At 44.6% G+C, this 15,223-nt stretch overlaps 1 long non-coding RNA gene across 8 annotated transcripts in view; it reads right to left on the reverse strand.

The window, feature by feature from the left end:
- Window positions 1–15,223, reverse strand: part of LOC130576046 (uncharacterized) — a 116,736-nt gene that overhangs the window by 18,428 nt on the left and 83,085 nt on the right. Inside the window, exons 5-6 of one of the 8 annotated variants that reach the window (XR_008965624.1) lie at window positions 10,897–10,972; window positions 9,650–10,399 (exon numbers count right to left, since the gene is read on the reverse strand). The exons of 6 other annotated variants lie outside the window; for them this stretch is intronic. This is a non-coding gene — a long non-coding RNA (uncharacterized LOC130576046). Of the gene's footprint in view, window positions 1–9,649; window positions 10,400–10,423; window positions 10,722–10,896; window positions 10,973–15,223 lie in introns of those variants that run through there. One more of the 8 variants, XR_008965626.1, reaches the window with a different exon arrangement.

Genomic DNA, 15,223 nt, shown 5'->3' on the forward strand with positions numbered 1-15,223 from the left:
AAGAGAAATGGCAAAGACTCACCACAGCAAGGCCGTGGACCAAATAAAAACCCATGAACTAATGGTGAATTTTTCCACCAGCCACTCTGAGATGGTCACCACTGAAATCTGAGCCATGTAATTTGTAGATGTGACTCACAAGAGCTGGAGGTCCAAAAGCAATAAGAGGAAAGATTGGAGAGATAGCAAGGTTTTGGAGACAAAAAAAAAAAAAAATAGTTATTTTTAGGGTCTGATGAGACAGAGGTGAAAGTGTCAGTGGTCTACAATAAGCTAAGTGTGATGTTCAGGTATTTTTGCAAAGTTGAAATAGTTTCAGTTTCTCCTGGAAAGGAGGAGAAAGCTGAGAATGGTTTTGCACAGTGAAGGTTTCATGAGTTAYGAGCAGTAGGGCTGTCCCAGAGTGCCAGCTCCACGTGCCTTGACCTTTTCTCAAGTTTTGGGAAAAGCTGCCTCTCAGACAGGCCTCCTTGAGCTGARCCCCAGCCCTGTTTCCATTTGCCATGGCTCACCAGCCTTTTCAGTGTSAGGACAGCTGGCTGCTGCTGGGTCTGTGGAAAGGACTCTGTCCCAGAAGGGCAGCCTGGCTCTTTTAGGCCAGGGGTGCCCCGAGATCCAGTGTGACATTCCAAATGGAATATCCCAACAGCATCCAAAGCCACACTGGGGCTTAGCAACGCTGGGCTCTGCTCTGGCATCTCTCAGTGACCAGGAACACCGGGCCCCAGCTGAGCCCCACCACCACAAAGCACCACCACCATCACTGGCCTTTGGAAAGATCAGATTTGGAAAATGCTGCAGAATTCCACATCTTTGCCCTTTGCATCCTCCAAGTCTTTGCTACCAAGATGCTTCCCCACCATGAGTCCATCTTGTCTCATTCCTATTGAAAAAGATTCAGTTAATTCACTGTGATTTGGGGAATTCTATAGCAAAAGATAATTCCCTTTCGTGCTCAGAATTTCATTCTACATCCTGAGACTTCTACAATGCCCTGCTCCCAGTTTTTCTCTCCTGTCCTTGGGAAGTGTTACAGACTGTGAGCAGGAGAATGAACCCTTGTCTATAATGTTCARGCTGCATGTAGACAAGGGGAATTACGAAAACTGGAACAGACACAGCACTGGCACTTTATGTAGGACAATAAGTACCTCCCRAGCTGGGTGTCCTTGCTGAAGTGACACCTCTGCAGAGGAATGCTGACATTCCCAGGGATGTGTTGTGGTAGTGCAGAGGCTCCTGCAAAGACCCAGCAGGGCAGGTTAGCTGGGAGCATATAAAAAAAACTATAAATAACATTCTATAAACAAGGTTCCATAAAAAGACCGCAAATAAAAATACCAAAAGGGAATTTGTCGGTTGTTGGRGTTTGTAAAGTTCTTTTATTTGTTTTTGTTCTACTGAATGGGAATGAAGCTTTAGAACCAGATAAGAAAAGAGAAAAACATAACATTCAAACTGCAAGATTCTGTGTGCCTTTGACGCCCCGAGAAACCAAACTGTGCTGAGTTCCCATCACAACCTGTCCCAAACCTATGGATATGTCCTAGGCTGATAGGAGGGGTCTTATCTCATCGTTAGCTCTTCACAGTCATCATTCAGCACTTGCTCAGCACTCACAAAGGATGATCCTTGATTCCAAGAAGTCTCAATTTAAGTACTAAGGAATACTTGCAACTTTTGTTTCTGCATTTTGTTTTCATTTTCATGTTTTAACTTCCTCTGCTTAACATACCCTCTTTAACTTCCTCTGCACTTCATAGTGAACAACAGACTTCAGCCATTGATCTCAAAATGGTGCAGAAACGTTCCCCCCGATTTCAGAAGGCAAAGCAGAGTGGCAGCACATTGAAGGAATTTACCAAGCTCCCTGGGCAGTTCAGGAGCAGAAAGAGCCCAGTCTTTGCAGAGTCACAGTGACTCCTCCATCTCCTCCTATTTTCAACGCTGTGAGTCGCCAGAAGGAAAGGCCATGATGGCAGGGGTGATGTTAGGGCAGGAAATGAGCCAAAACAAGAGTCCTGAAGTTGCTTCCTAACACAGGAGAAGGGCARAGTTTTCTATCAGAATCCTTTGGCTCTCCCCATTGAGGCTACAGAGGATTCTGTTGAGAGACTGGACAAGGACCTGAGACAATTTTCACATTCTGTTCCAGTGCAGGGCAGGACAGAGCCCAGCAGAGCCTTCATGGCACCTCGTGTCTGAGACCACAGTTATCCCTGCTCAGCTGTTGTGGGAGACACAGGATCCTGCTGGGCTGTGAGTGTGCCCACAGTCACACTGGAGACGTGGCTGCTCTCTCACTGGGAGGAGAGTCCAAGTCCACTTTGTCCCACAGATCATTTGGGGTCACTACATTTGTTTTCAAGGTCTGTTAAACCCCTTGAATGTATATTTTAGAGATCACCAAGGCAGAGGCCGCTTTTGGTGGCATCTCTGTCCTCAGACAGGGGGCACCCAGCACTCCCAGACATCCCTGCTATGGGAATGACACACCAGTCACACTGTTCACACCAACTGGGGCAGTAAACTTGAGTTCAACTTTGACATTTAGCTCCTGCACAGTGACTCATGGMTGCCCATGGTGCTCTGTTTAGGGACTCCAAAGCCAATGCAGGAAAAAATCAGCAAGCTACAGAATTTGGAAAGAGGCGTTTGCTGAAATGAGGCACCTCATAATTTTTATATTTTTATTGCAGGCAAGAAACAATAGATGAGGGCAAGTCCCAATGTTGTCTCTTTGCTGTGAGAACTGGCCATTTATATTTAAAGTACTTTTCACTGAGTGTACTTTTACCTGGTGTACTTTTTATAAACAGTCTACCAGTCAATGGTGTCATCAAATCCATTCAGTTCAATGAAACCATCAGCTCTTCCAGTTTTCAGAGTTTAAAAAAAAATGGGAACACAAAGTTTGGAGTGCATTGAATACAACTGTAAAGAACACCACATGGATTGTCTATTATGTCCAACTGTTTATAATCTTGTACAGCTTCTGAGAGTCACTGGATGAACATCTGTGTCCCTTCTGGCCACATGGGGAAGGTGACAGCAATAAAGACATTCTGTTTCTGAAGGAAAACTGAAAAATGTGGGAGCAGGGCTCCACTGTCACCCCAAGGATCCCACTCTGGTGAAGCCAGGATATCAACCACAGCTGACCCAGACACAACCAAGTCTCCTCTGCCTGTCCCTTCTAATTTTACTGGCAMTATGCTGAAGCTATTTATGCAGCTGGTGCAGAGAGAGCACTAGGAAAACCAGTAATTTTTAAATCCTAAATAACTTTCTATATATGGGCGTCTGGAATTACTTCACAAATACTGATTAGGACAAACAAGGTTGTATGTAAGTTAACAATTACAAGTTTTCTTAGGCTGAGTGAAGATGTTCTGAAGACAAAGTAACACAATTCAGCATTTCCTTACAAACATCTCTTACAAGGATATGTCCACACTTTTTCAGAGGCTGAAAAGGTGCTCCTTTGGAATGTTTCATCTCCCAAGGTACAATTTCCTTGTGCCTCCAACATCTCTATGAAACCATGMCCCTYRYTTTAGAGGTGGAGATGAGCTCTGARGTCTRTKATRACTTCATGAGCTGAAGAACTGTCCAGAGTGCCCAAATTTCCCTTATATTTCCACCCACAGGTATAAAATGCATTACCAAACTCCTGTAGCAGAAAATCTGAAAAAAACAGCTAAATGAGGGCAAATACACATCTGCTGCCTGGAAAATATCCAAGGGGGCGTGCTCAGAAACCCACTCCTTTCCCTCACCTATTATTTATTTATTATTTAATTATTTATTTGCCTAACAGCAGTTTGAGTCAAGCAGTACATTCAAAGTTTGGTTTAAGACTTATTGACAGTAGTGTGGGGAGGAAAATTGCAGTGGACGTCAGTAATGTGAACATTTTTGGACTCGAGCAGTGCTCAGATTTAGGAACAGTGATGCTATTTCAAGGTTATGTTTGCTAATATTAGTAAGTAGCAGACATACCAGTGCTGCTTTTATTTTTTTTTTTTGTTTCTATTTTTCCTTAAAGCCGAAGTTTTGATTGAAGACAAAATGCAGCCATGGCAGCAGGAGTAGCAGAGGGGAAAACATGGCACCATTCAGCCAAGTCATTTGGATTAGTAAGTTTTGGAGGAAAGGAGTTTCAGTATATTTGATTTTCTTGTCTTAGATTTCTTGAGTTTGTTTCAAACCACTCAACCCTTAGAATCTGTGATGAGTCAATGTTTCTAACCCAAGACTCGCAGGAGATATTAAGTGGTTTAGGATCCTGTTAGGCTAGGGATGAATTTAAACTCCCAGAAAGGTGCAAAATAAATAAATAACAATCCTGCAGGACCTGAGTGCTTATCAGTGGGTATAGATAATCATCCCAGAATCCCAGGATGGTTTGGGAAGGGACCTCAAAGCTCATTTCATTTCCTGGGCAGGGACACTTTCCACTGTCCCAGAGTGCTCCAAGCCCTGTCCAGCCTGGCCCTGGACACTTCCAGGGATCCAGGGCAGCCACRGCTTCTCTGGGCACCCTTTGTGTGGTATCTGCAGCCAGGGGTGACCTGCTGGTCACCAGCACACTCAGTTAACTGCTCCTTACACAGATTACATCACACAATCTGCATGTCACTCATTTGTAGCCCAGCAGTGGTCATTAAATAAACATCAACGTGACGGGCAGGCATCTTAACCAGGCACGCAAAAATAACACCAGGTGCAAAGAAACAACTTATTGTACACACAYAAGTAGGTAACACAGTCCAGGAAGGCAGCAGGCAACGCTGTCCAGGTGCCCTCTGGTAAATCCTTAAAAATAACCTCTTACATCTTTCACATAAGATCCTTTCCCCACTTAATTCYATCTTATTACATTTTATAGAAAAYTCAAATGATGAACCTTCAGTTTCTKCAACAGCMCATTAGTGTGGTACAGATGCTCTGTTTGGGGGTCAACTGCAGTTCTTAAAAAACAAATTACTCACAGTATGTGGGAGGGAAAAGTATTATTGTTTACCTACCTAACTGCTCTGGAACCAGTAGATACCCCTCACTTCTGGACTACCTTTTGGCCATCATGATTCCAAGAAGATAACTGGCAAATAACAGCCTCTGAGCAACTGTGCCAAGGGGTAAAATTCACAGTTAAATATAAAATTCATCAGTGGCATTTATGTATCTCTGTACACATGACAAGGCATGTGGAGGTATGYAAGGCTAAGCCCTGAATTTGGAATTCTAATCCTGGACTGGTTTGTGTGAAATCCTCACTTTACTGACCTCAAACTCAGTTTTTCTGCAGGGAGAGTGAGCAGCTCTCACAAACGGAGTCTTYAAGGTGCTTAGGAGATTATTCAGTGGACCCAAGTCGTCTCTTAAACACTGGGAGATTCACCATCATAAAACCCCTGTGGGCATTCTGGAGGATGACCCTTCAATACTGTGCATTTGCTAGGAGTTCTGCAGTTAATGGCATTTAAACCCCCAAATATTATCCCTATTTAAGATCTCAAAATTTAACTCAAATATGAAACCTTCCTTCAACCTACTGCCATTATTTCCAAATTCCTCAGTGGTGAACATCTCTGACAGCACCCAGAGAGGCTTTGTAGGGCAGGAGGAACACGTCCTGCTGTGGGTGCTGAAGAGTTGGGACCAGGGGTGGTTTTTAGAGTGGGGCAGCAGCGTTTCCCCCWTGGTGTTTGATGCCATTCCCCTTCCCACACACACCTGGGGAGGTGGACACTGATCCCAGGGCAGCTCTCACATTTCACTGCCTCTAAAAACCCAGACTGACACTGTGCTCTGACTGTTCTGCTTTTAAACAAGCCCTTTCATTTTGGTGCCCTGTGCAGGGCTTTTTGTTTTGCCTTTGGGTTCAAATCCTTTTAACTTGGGGTTCTTTTGTGAGAGTTTTCATCCCCCTTTTGGATGTCCCGCCCACTCAGCATCACTTGAATTGAAAAGATCAGATGCCAACTGCTCTCCAAGCACAGAATGAAAGAGAACAACAAATTCTACCAAGGATCTCTCTCAGACTGTAAAAATAAAAGATGAGTTTGTATTGGCAAAGGCCTCTCTTGATCTGTTAATATCAAGGAAGACAAAATTATCTGTGTTCTTTGTGAAGCAGCAGTTGTTTTAGTGGGGAAGGAAGCCAAGACAGCTGTTAGATAGTTCAGTACAAAATACTGACAGYGACACACCAACAACAACACCAGCACTGAGGGACTCGGCCAAACCGCCAAAACACCAAATATTGTTGATGTTTTTGCTTTTCAAAGATTTGACAAACTGCAATAATTGAAAATTTTCAGAGCGAARGATGATTTTTGAGTTCATCTTGGCCTATTCTGCTTAATGGACGCTGTGGAAAAAGCAGCAAAATCTCTCAGCTACAAAAGACCTCATTGAGAATAAGGAGGCAGGTCCTGGTCAGAGCTCAAGATTCCATGGGGAAGGAGCCATCCCTGTTTAGTTTGGATGCAGAGCTTTACTCCTTTGAGGAATGAGAGGCCGTGAGATTCCAACAGCTTTTGAGGAGTCCTCAGGTCAAGCTACTTGAACAAATGGCTTTGTCCAATGACCTGCAGCGTACCCAGCCCCTCGACAAAGGATTATGAAATCATTTCTTCCACTTCCCTCAGCCAGGATGAAATACAGGGTGCTCTGAGGCTGGGAGCAGACCGGAGGTCCTGGCTGGGACCTCGCTCTGGTGGCTTGACCTCCCCTGACCATCATTTCCTCCATTTGGATCTTGCCAGGAAGGGTTTATTTGCAGATCTCCAAGACTTGCAGACAGGTCTAGTATCTAAAAACCAGGAATTTTACTCTGCTTTCAGCTGTCCCCTTATCCAGCCCACCAGGTCACACCTGTACAGCTATAGAGAAGTTGCAGGTTAAGTTCAGCAGCAGAGAGATGAGGTGGGGAGTGAGATTTGGCCCATCAGCAGGAGCTCCAGCCACCAATACAACACAGGCTGTTGAARACTGCAATAAAAGTGCCCTCTGGCCTTTTCTGGAAGGTTTCACATCCAATTTCTCCCCTTCCAGGCCCCTGTGTCCTCTGGAAAAGCTTTCTGTTACTCAACTACACCCTTCTACAGGGCACTCTACTTTACTCTCCAGCTGCACCTTCTAAACTTTGCTAACTCAAATTACTGTCTCAATTGCATTTATGGGGGAAAAAAAGTAATTTTCTATGAGTGCAGAATTCCACTGACTGTTTTCTTATAGATTTGGATCATAAAAGAACTTAGAGAAAAAAAAAGGTATATACACTTAAAGCCCAGCCTTTGTCCTGCATCAGTGGATGTAGTAGAGAACGGCGTTTCTCTATTATACATTTTTATAATAAGGAACAGGAAAAACCCCACAGCYCTGATGGAAATCAAAGTCCACCCCACCAACAGAAAACTCCCACTGATGAACCTGTTCCAAAACGGAGCTCAGCCCTGGATCTCCCAAAACACTCATTGTGAAATTATAATGAACATCCTTTGCACAGCATCAGTGACTCCTGCAACCTTTTCCCCCTTCTCTCTTTTTATAAGAGATGCATCACATCCTAAATTCCATAACAGATGTTCTTTACAAGGCTAGAATAATTCAAAATGAATGTTGTGTGGATGGGGGACTCAGACTTTTCAAAATCCCTGAGTTTGCAGTGGGCCCAGCTCACCTGCAGCATGCACAGTCAAACCCAGTAAAAATCCCGAAATCCTTTAACCTACATGTGGGAACTTTCCCCAACAAGTGGATTTGACAAGCCAGCAAACAGAGAGAGATAATTCTTAGAATTCAAAGTCAGTAAAAATATTTAAATGTCCACAGCAAAATTAACTTTCTGGGTCTGTTATTTGCTATCTCAGCTCTCTGCTGTGGCTCAGCACAGTTTTCACTCAGGGAGCAAATCCTTTTGACTCACCAGATCGAAGATAACCTTGCCAAAAGGGAACTTTCAAGAAGCTGCCCACTGAATTCACAGGAAATAAAARGAAAGTTGCAATTCTAACAGCAGCATCACCTGACAAAGTCTTTGGCATTTTAGACCCAGGAAAAAAAAAAAACAACAAAACTTCCCTGCAACTTCTCTTAGTGTTTTCAACAGCTGGATGTTTTACTGGATTCACAGGCAGGTCCAAATATAAATAGTAGTTTCTCTACTGACCCACATACTTGGCCTAMATTCAGAGTCTTTTAAGATGTTTCCATTAGCTGCACAACAGTGTCAGGTCTTTCTCCAGTGCAATCTTATTTATGATGTCTTGTTTCCCAGCACAACACAGCACAAGATCAGCTGGAATTGGGCTCCTCACTCACAGCTGGGAGCCTGTTTTCCTCCTATCCTCCATGGACATATACTTTTATCCTCAGTGTCTTTCATGGCTGCATTTTTAGATGTAATTTCCAGCACTGTGTGAAGAAAGAAGACTGAAAGAGAGGAWAAGCCATAGCTAGGGGGAAAACTGAGAGAATAAAATCAAGGAAGGAAGCTAGTAGAAGCTGAGGCACATGGCTCCACAATTACTATTTTTTACARCTATTTACTATTTTATAACTACATTTACTGTACTCTTAACTCATCTAGCCTGTGAAATCTCCACTCCAGAAAATCCAGAGTAACTGAATTAATCTAACTACAAAACCCATGGCTCAAATCCTCTGGCCTTTGTCTGGGGAAGTCTTTCATTGGAGCTTTCAGCTGGAAAGAGACTGCAGGAATTTGTGGCCGTGGAGCATGCAGTTACAATAAATATATAATTCATCACGGAGAGGTTTGTTAAAACCGTTAGGAAGAAAATAAATGTTCTTCTTTCCTATTGAAAAGAGATGTCAGTTTTTTTCTCTTACGATTTCTAAAAGGGCCAGCCAGGGAGAATAAAGGCTTATTACATGGGAAAGCATATAGAGCCCTTTTATGAAGTCTGGCTGCAGCCCCTGTCTTTGTGAGASTCTTTGTTTCAGTTTGTTTTTCAGCAGCTGTATCTGATCTGTATCTCGTGCACTTTCATCCTGTGACAAAACACAGCTGCAAAGTGACTACAACTTTCTCATCTGTCCATCTCTGTGCATTCTCACAGAGGGGACAGGTATGAGAAGCAYCAAATCTGCCTTTGGGGTGCTGAATCTGATGAATAATGGCACAGTGAGTCACGAGGCCTGGCTATCTCTCGGCTCATCTTTCTTGGAAGGAGCAGTGGTAGCACTGTATCACCAAAGATGCTGAGGTTCACCAGCATGAACTAAAGGCAATTACTGTCCCAACACAGGATCTGGGGTTGCCATCCTTTGAAAAGGGATTTTAAGGATAGAAATATTTTTTTTATCAATTGCAGAATAAGAAAATTAATCACTTTAGTTTAGTCTAAGCTCTCCACTCTGAAAAATCCTCCAAACAGGAGTGGCAAGAGCACAACAAATGCACAGCAGTCTCGAGCATCTCCTTGGCTGATTTTTGATGACTGAGTTAAAAATATTACAGGGTCCCATTGTACAAAATGGGCACGTTAATGCTTCATTCAGACAAAGCTGCCTCAAGAGAAAATGGTTGATTTTACACAGAGGGCTGCAGGGAATTCAGTGCATTTTGGACACCAAAGAAGAGCCATGGATATCCTATAACTTCGACACTCACCATCACCCTACAAGTATTCCCTCTCCTGAAGTTTCCTCGTTTCTTGAAGCTCATGCTCTGTGATGAGATGAGTTACCCTATTCCAAGCCTGCAAAAAGACCATCMCTAGGAACAGCCACTTCCCAAAAACTCCCAAGGAGCCCCGTCCTTCCTGCCCCACGTGCTGCTAAAGGATCCCACAGTTGCCAGTTGTGATTTACAGAGAGGGGTAAGACACACTAATGACTGCAGCTCTCACCACTAATTACCACTTACTCAGGCACTAATGGACTTGGTTGGTCAATGCAAGTYGAATGTAAAAGCCTTTGCCATTTGAAAAGAAGCGTTTTAAGTTATTAAACATCGTGGATCTGGTAATGGTTCTTGTGCTCACTTTTGAGCTGGAAAAAGGAAAGTACAGGAACAGCAGCTGCACTGCCTGACCTGCCATGTTTGACCTGGGCTGCACCCACAGCTTTTACTGCTCTCCTCACTTTGGTGGCAACCACAGAACCAGCAAACACCTCCAAAATCATCAAGGGACACCTCCCACTAGCCMAGGTTGCTCCAAGCCCYGTCCAACCTGGCCTTGAACAGTTCCAGGGTTGGAGCAGYYWCAGCTGCTTTGGGCAACCTGTGCCAGGGTCTGCCCACCCTCACAGGGAAAAATTCCTTCCCAATATCCAATYTAACCCCACTSTGTGTCAGTGTGAAGCCATTCCCCCTTGTTCTGCCAYTTGTAAATACTCCTTCCCTCTTGCTTGTAGACCTTTCCTGTAATCAGAGAGAAAAGCAAAATATCAAATATTTTGCAGGATGGAAACTCTGAGTTATTTTTAGTGAAAGGATCAAAATTAGTTCATTAASAAGTTCTGTCTGATAATGTCAAACCATTCATATCTATAATTAATCTTTAATATTGTAGTAATTTTTAGAACCTGAAAAGAGCTGAACTCTGAAACGTAGAGTCAAAATGAAAGTTGCTTTTTTCAATCTCAAGTAGTATCAGTGTTTCCGTTGAAAACTTCATCAAGATCAACTTCCTCCAAAATTCTGATTTTGGTGCCAAAGTAGCATTTTCAAGAAGAAATTTATTCTGTTAAAATTAAAAAYAAATTTCAAAAACCCAACAAAACAAACCAAACAAAAACCCCAAAACACAAAACTCTGCCTGGAAGCCTCCACTTCTCTAAAAATAACTGAGCCAAGTCAAATCCACCCACCTTCCCCTCTCCATCACAAAGGCAACCTCTCACAGTTTGATTACAAACCTCAGGGCACGCCGTGGTTTCGCTTCCAGCTGTAGGTCCCGGAGTCGGGCTGGTTACAGGAACACCCCATGACTTCCTACACGAAAAAGGGTTTTCTCAGAAAGAATTGGCCCAGACAGCATTGCCAGTAGATGTGTCTTGGCAAACAGCAGTGATGGACACGGCAGTGCAGGATAAACTCTTTCCCCACACAGACAGGTTTAAGGTGGAAGCTCAATCCCATCACATATTTGGCAGCCCCACTGCTGCTCGGACTTTCCTGCTCTCTGGATGGAGGCAGCTGTGCCAGTAGAGCTTTCCAGGGAACATCTTCACACTCATTCAAGTGAGGAAAGGCTTCTTTTGCTTTCAGGAGTGAATTTCAAACCTTAGCTAAAATCATTTTGGGATCCGAGCTTTGAATTTTTCATTGTGGGGTTGAGAGAATGCACTAATTTAATTGAAAAAACAGAAGGAACTCTAAATAATAATAATAAAAAAAAAGAGCAGCATTTCCAGAAACTGATTTAAATACTCTTTTAGGAATCATTAATTRTATATTAAGTTTAACTTTTTACTTACTGAACACTCCTTTTCATTCCTGCACACAAACCCCACCATTCCTCCACTTTTGGGCAGYYTGGTCTAGTGGAACGGGTCCTGCCCATGGCACAGGKTTGGAAATGGATGAGCTTTAAARTCCCTYSCARCCCAAAYCATTCAATRATTCCATGATTTAGAGCTGTGCAAAATCTTCAAAATTCTTTTGATTTGGTAAATGTTACTTCCAATTTGCACCTCATTTCATGGGGGTGAGGAACTTTAGAAAGAGGGGAAGCAAGGAGGAAAGGGAGATCCACCATCCACGGCAGGACAGGGAAGACAAGAAGAGCACACCACTGTGCATTTACAGGCAGGAGGTCTAGGGAAGGAGAGAAATCAGGTAACCACTCTGGTGAAAACAAAGGTGTTTCCGGGTCACAAAAATTCCAGAATTATTCCACATTTTCTCCAGTCTTCTTTTCCACTGCAAAGACCAAAACCTGCCCCGTCAGATGCCAACCAAGCTGTTACTTGTTTTGTTTTGCAGGTTGCTAAGGAACGGGGCTGTTTTTGCTTACTTGCCTCCCTTGGGCTATTTCACAACACTTTGTAATATACACTGCTCTTTTTTGCTGCACATCTGGTTTTGATTTTAGGTTTCAGAACCCCCTCTGAAAACTGAGATATTAGTTTTTCATATCTATCATCTAGACAAAGTGCATCAGCCTGTTAAACYGAGTGCACCGGTGAGACGCATTTAACCCTCTCAAGTTACCCTCCCAAAAGCTCTTTTCATTTGTTGTCGAGTTCAGACASTGGAAGTAGCTCAAGTATTTTGTCTAATTTGTTGTGTGAAATTAGCTGCAACCACCATTAAATTTTAGGCATGAAATAAAACTGCCTCTTCCTTCAAATCGTGCCATTGGACAGGAAATTCTCCTGCCTCACAAATGCCGTGCTGGAGATTCATTGCTCGTCACCCCATCAGATGCTCAACAGCTTCTCCCAGAGCTCCTAATCTTTCATTTTCCTTGGAAGCAGCTACTCCCAGAAAGCAGCTAAGCWGCACGGAGAGGGTTCTCCTGTGTCTCTGGTGTTGTGGGATGGAGGAACAGYGCAGTTTGTCCTTTGGGGCAGCTGCAAACACGTCCCCTCAGCCCAGAGCTGGAGATGGACACAGGATCACCGAGTCCCTGAGGTTGGAAAAGCCCTCTCAGATCATCGAGTCCAACCATTAACCCAGCACCACTAAAYCATGGTCCCAAGTGCCACATCCGTGTGGTTTTTGAACACTTCAAGGGATGACGACTCCACCACTGTTCTGGGCACCCTGTTCTGATGCCTGACCACCCTTTCAGTGAAGAAACTTTCCCTGATATCCAATCTAAACCTCCCCTGATGCAACTWGAGGCCATTTTCTCAACCACATACAAACAAAGTGATGGGAATAATGTATTTCTGCTCTGCTGCTATCCTAAACCGAGTCRCCCTGACCTAAGGCCTCTCCCAAAGCTTTTCTCCATACTCTGCAAGCAAAGCTCTGACAGAGAGGGGGTGGCCAGAGCTAACAGTGCTCCTTTAGTCTTCACCCATCTGGTCCCAGCATCATTTCAAACTGCAATTAAAATTTATATCGCTAGGCTAAGGTCACTGGGAAAACTGCTGCCAAGAACTACATACATTTGACACCCTGCAGAGAAAAGAAACTGCCTCTGCTTTTTCCTGATAGTTTGCTTTTCCCAACACCCTGAGGATTTGTCTCTGTGCCCTTCTCAAGCCAGTCTGATGACTATCTGATCCTATAAAATTGTGTATTGCAGGGAATCCTCCTTTCTCAGCAGGACACGGGGTCCAGCAGGTCCCACAGCTCCAGAGCAAGGCCAGGGTGATTCATTCTGGCCCTGCAGGCTCTGTCCCTGAAATGCCAGGCAAGTCTTGTTTGAACAATGCAAGTTTTTCCAAGAATCACCAAAACTATCTGAGATTATTTTTTTAAAAAATACCAGCCAGGAAAGACAGGCCTGGCACCTGCATTTGTGCAGGTGTGCTAACAGCTACCAGAGTGGGATTGCCAGGTGGGAAAGAGTGAGATCCTCCACAGGTCACTCACCTTCCTCAGCAATACCAGACCAACCCTAAATCCACAACCTTCATCTTAAAAACCTTAAGTGAATATAAAATCTCAAGTCTGATTTTCAGCTTTCTCCTGAGACCTACCCCAGAAGTGTAAAACATTCCCTTTGAAAAAGTAATTGATGCCATGGAGGTTCATACCAGTAAAAAATAAACTTGGAGAGTCCCAAATTTTGTCTCATAGAGACTGCCCTTACCACAACAGGAGGACAATACCAGAGGACCACTCCATCCTGGAGGGGATGTAAGTTTTACAAGACTGCACAGATGCCAAATGTTGTGAATTTTAGAGACCTGCTGAGCTCTGGACACAGTGCCAGAGGCTGCACCTCAAGGTGCTGTCCCAGTGCTGCCCAGCTTCCTTCTGACAGGGCACTGGRATCAGCTCAGCAGCCACAGGGAGATGACTGAAGGACAGCTGGGCACTGTGACTCTGGATTTTCCCTTCCCCACATTCTCCTGGATGCAGCAGAACTCTCTGCATGGCAAAGCCAGGGCCTGGCAGACATTCCCTCTCCTGTTTGGGGCTCTCTGGATCAGCCAGGGCTCGTTGCTCACTGCTACAGGGTCCCTGTGATCCACAGACACCGTGGTCCTGCAGCACAGCTGAGATGATTGAGAGCAGATGGGACAAGAAACTCGTGGAAAAGTCTCAGGATAGAGCTCAGTCAGTGTCGTCATTACCCCGTCACAGCTCCTGAGCTGCTCCGAGGGCAAAAACTAAACTGGAAATATTAAATGTGGCAAACCACATCTTTCCATCTCTTTGCATCAAATCTAAACCAACCCAAGGCTGGGAGCCCTCGGATCCAATTTCCCCCCACACCCCTCTTCCCTTTGGTGTGGTCAGGCTTTCCCCTGCCGCCAGGCCAGCCCTGGAACACTCAGGCTGCTCCCTCCACCCAGTGAGGGTCCTGCCCAAAAGCCGTCCTGCGGCGTGAGCTCACCCTGACCTTTCAGCAGAGCTCAGCCCTTCGTCCCTCCCGTGTTTGGAGAGSCTGGTGGAGCCTCATCTGCAGCCCTGGTGCTTCACACTTAACCAGTTCATCTCTCTTCCCCAAAGGCAAAGGGCAAGTGGCTCATCCTGATGGATGGCAGGGCAGGAGAGGGTTAAGAATATCATGGAGCACTGGGGGCATAGGAGAGCTTAATCTGGAAGCAGTTTAAGTAACCTAAGGAGAATCTGATACAGACCAAAGACACACAAGTCCAGATGCATTTAATAGAAGCTTCTCTCTGCTCAAGATCTACAGCTGAGACTCCTGCAGCAAAATGTGCTGTTGGGAACATCCTGTGCTCCAACCACCATGGCCACGGGAGGGGYTGGAGCAGTGTTATGTGCTGGTGCTCTGAAGGACTCAATGTTCACTTCAGACACACGTTTGGGGGATGTATATTTATGCACAGATTTTGGGATGCAGCACATCCCACTGCGAACTTGGACAGCAGCTCGCTCTTCAGTCTAAGAATTCCACTCTTAAGAAATCCCAGTGTTGTGTAAATAAGGGCACAGCCTGAGCTGCTCCAGCAGCAGCTGAGCCAGGTTAAGACATTTTCACCTCAGGCCTGCCCACAGCTGTGTATCCACTGCCCCCCATTAGGGGTTACCACCCTTTTCCATGAGCCTCATAACCACATCTGCGGACACTCCCAAATCTGGCTCTGTCAGAAT

The sequence above is a fragment of the Malurus melanocephalus genome, unplaced genomic scaffold, assembly GCF_030028575.1.
Source record: "Malurus melanocephalus ecotype Western Australia unplaced genomic scaffold, MMel_1.1 scaffold_125, whole genome shotgun sequence".
Lineage (NCBI taxonomy): Eukaryota > Metazoa > Chordata > Aves > Passeriformes > Maluridae > Malurus > Malurus melanocephalus.